At 36.5% G+C, this 4,184-nt stretch overlaps 1 pseudogene; it reads right to left on the minus strand.

Moving 5' to 3' along the window:
- Positions 1 to 208: 208 nt before the first annotated feature.
- Positions 209 to 2,724, minus strand: LOC120103855 (annotated as a pseudogene).
- Between the last annotated feature and the right edge of the window lie 1,460 nt (positions 2,725 to 4,184).

Genomic DNA, 4,184 nt, shown 5'->3' on the forward strand with positions numbered 1-4,184 from the left:
CTAAAGATTGTTGGCCAGCTCCATACATTTGATTTTCTAATATCGAACACAAACAGGATAGCATCTAAATTTACGGCACTTTATGGAAAGCATTAAATCAAAATGTATTCATATTTGAATGCACTTTAATCATCAAGGAAGTTACCAGATCTGTTTCAAACTTCCCTTCTCACAAAGCTTTTGGATACATGTAACAAATAAAGCACAATTTCATGAAGACATGCCCCAAGAACACAGTAATTTCCATGATAGCAATTTGTAGAACAAAGCAACCACAGTTGACTCAGAATTTTGCAAGCAGCACCAGTCCAATGGCTATCACATACTACAAGCACACGTTTGTTTACAAAAAATGAAAAGGTACAAACAGCTAGAATTAGAAGCGTAAACAGCAACAGCACATTTGATACCAAATTTTAACTGATATAATCATCACCAAATTGCTGAAGGATAAGATAAAACAAAAATAACCAAAAGTCATGAAAACTATTGTAAGAGCAGATGTAATAAAACACAACCAAAGACTAGCTGCCAATCAAAGAAAAACGTAAATTAAAGTTTAGCTACCAAAATCAGATGCAAGGATTTGCTCCCCCCACATGTCCACAAAGAACTCCAAGTATCCCAGACAAAATATGAAAGCAAGCAATATGATCAGACAGTGGCAGCTGCACCAGAAGCCAGCAAGGTCGCTTCCTAGCCTCCTCAATGATGCTGAGCTTGATACCTTTGCCTTTAGGAAGGGAAACCCATGCTTCGTCCCCTTGCCAATGGTGAAGACATTGCCAAGGCGAGTTGCAAACTCATGACCAGTTGCGTCTTGGAGGTGGATAGTCTCAAAACTACCCTTGTGCTTCTCGCCTGTTCTTTATGACACCAAACACGGGCCCTTGTTGCCTTCCACCGCGTTACCATCACCACATTTCCAACATCAAAACTTGATGAAATCTACAACTCTTGTTAGTCTCCAGATCCAGCTTAATGGTGTCATTTGTGCCTTGATAAAGGGGGTCAGGATAACGAATTGTACGACCATCATAAGTATTCAGATAAGGAATGCCTTTCTGCCCAAACTGAACAGACCGGACCTTGCATAGCTTGGAACTGAAAAGTGGAAAAAAATGGATTTCTAAGACAATGTTAAATAAAAGATATCTTGATTAAAAGTATTATATTGTAGTCTGAGTTAAATATTTGAGCCATCACATTCTCTGCATGAATCTCTGAAACAATTCATCCCTTAGTTGTTTCAAAACAGACAAGACATGGGGTATAACATTAAACACTAGTTTTAGATAGTTTATGAATTTATCTGAACAAAAACTATTGATCTGAGTCAAAAACTACAGCACAGAAAAGCCATTTCAATGAGAAATACAAAGACAAAATAAATGATTATAGCTGATGGAAAAGTTAATACTGGGAGCCACTGATCATCAGCAATTTTCATTTTGAAACACTATAGGTTATTGGGAAGCAGGACACACATAAAAACTACATACTTACGTAAGGGTAGCAATCAGGTTGGATCAGATATATATAAGTCAAAATCTATCACCTTGAATCAACCTGTTCATTAACGGGTCAAAATACGACCCAATCCTGACATTTATAAACAAGTAATCCAATCTGACGTACAATGGGTTGGATAAATTAAACAAGTTAAGCACTGCCACTCCTACACCGAGGTTCTCCAATGGGCGAACTAGGGAGAGATTAACTTTTAGCCTTTTTTTGCATGGATGGCTGCCCCAGGACTTGAACTCATGCGATTTGCACTTGTCAGCCGATGGGTTGAATCAAGTTAAACAAGTTAAGCACCATCACTCCTACACCCCGAGGGTTCTCCGATGGGCGATAGGGACAGATCTAACTTCAGCTTTTTTTTTACATGGAGTGGCTGCCTCAGGACTTGACTCATTGCTATTGGCACTTGTCAGCCCAAGCCTTTACCACTGACCGACCAATGGCCCTTTGCTAACTCTAAACACAACTTGTGGAAAGGGGGAAAGAAAAGTTCCTGTGCATAGATAAGAAAGCATGAAAATCCTAGCCATTGTAACAATGAATTAGTGCACAATCATAAGAAATCATATACAACCTTAGCCTCCTATCTCTGATTGAGTGGAGACGAAAACGCCCCTTGGTGTCGTAAAGAAGCGAAAATTCTCATTTGTTTTTGGTATCGATCACACTCTAAACATCACAATTAAAATTCCATAGAAATGGTAAAAAGTCAATATTTTCTCAAAAAAAAATCTATGTATGTGACAAGAAACCGAAGATAAGAAGCATACCATGAACCAGATGGATAGGTTTGGTCATCCTGACCTTTCCATCAACCAGTACATGTCGTTGCATTAGAATTGCAATGACTTCACGGTAAGTAAGAGCATATTTCAATCTGTTTCTTAGGATAAGGATTAATGGTAAACATTCACGAGCCTTGTGTGGGCCAGAAGATGGTTTGGGGGCCTAAAAGATAGTCAATTCACTCAGTAAGTATCCCACAGAAAGAGAGCATTCTGTAATTTTTTTTTTGATTAAAGAAGAAGAAGAAGAAGAAGAAGACAGGTTGAGCTTTTATGACTTACAAAAGCACCACCAAGCTTGTCCAGCATCCAATGCTTTGGGGCATTGAGCCTCTTCAAATGCTTCTTCAATCCCCTAGCCTGAAAGGCACACCAAGGAACTGTGAATTAGACAGCAACACAACAGAGTACCAGAAAAAAAAAATCTATGAAGGAGATGGATACAAACATGACCCCACAAATATGCCAGTATAACAAATCTTGAAAAATAGGATAAGACATAGCTAGATACATTAATAGATATATATTAACTGCATACATGTATACATACATACACACATAATGTATGTATGTGTGTTTGTACGCACGTGTGCAAAAAAGCATCCATAAAGCAGTAGGTTATCATAATAGGACAGTCCATACTTAATATAACATCAACTTTATAAGCTCATCATATAATTATCATTCAAGTTTGTAGACAACAAACCATACTCCATATTTTAATTTTAATGTCTTAAAAATAAAATGGAATATTCACAATTAAAAGGCTAACATTGGAAAAGAGATAAACAGCTTCCCCTCATATTTGGAGGAACCAGGGAAGTATCCTGCATATGTCCACCAAGTACCCAGAGTGTTTCTTAAATTTTGAAAAATATGATAACTTGTACAAGTATCGGACATGTATCCCAGAAATATATGACGAATATTAGTATCTAATATGTACCTGATATGAGTATGGTGTGTGATTTGAAAAATATGCTTTCTAGAAGTAATTACTAGTTAATTTGTCAATTCAAACTGCACAAGAAGGAAAATGATGATAGATTGGCCATCGTGACGACCTAGCTTCAAGAAAATCTTCATTTCTGATAATTCTTATGGAGTATCCCTATTGTTGTTCAACTAGACAGTAAGGAAAACCCATAGCTCTACTTCTGAACCATCAAATAAAAGGCCACTTTACAGCCAAATACTAGAAAATAAAGAAAAACTAAAATGAAATAAGGGTTACAGAACACAAGAGGTTGTATGCTAATAAGACACCCTATTGTGCTCATTGCATTCCTAAGTAGCTCATAAGGCATTTAAGAAGCGAGCAATAGCGGCTAATCAAATGCTTTAGGTTCCAGAAAGACAACCAATATACAACTAAATGAAGGCATTAACAAGGATATATTCCAGTTGTATTCTAATCATAATGCATTATTACTATGAGAGAAGTCTTAGCTCCAAAATTTTTGGTCCCTAAAGTGACAAATGCAGAACGCTATTCACTATACAAATATTACTAAACATAAACAAAAATAAATAAGGATAAAATAATTGTGGAAGATGGAACAATGAACAGAAAGCTCAACAATTCCACTTGTTAATATTATTTTAAATTAGCTGCAAGAGCTGATCAAAAAGAACTTCAAAAAGGTGAACTGAAGAGATATATTACCCTTCTAACATAAGATCAATACATTGGCACAATACAATGCTCAAAGGAAGAAGTACGCAAGTTCCAGGATCATTTGATGTGCTAGTAAAATGGTATAGCCTTACATCTTATTAGCTAATTTTTTGGAGGCATAAGGCCAAGTCTGATTAACAATTAAATCCATCATACATTTTCTGAATCAGGAAAATCAGCTATTGCTAAATTGC

The sequence above is a fragment of the Phoenix dactylifera genome, unplaced genomic scaffold, assembly GCF_009389715.1.
Source record: "Phoenix dactylifera cultivar Barhee BC4 unplaced genomic scaffold, palm_55x_up_171113_PBpolish2nd_filt_p 001762F, whole genome shotgun sequence".
Classification (NCBI taxonomy): Eukaryota; Viridiplantae; Streptophyta; class Magnoliopsida; order Arecales; family Arecaceae; genus Phoenix; species Phoenix dactylifera.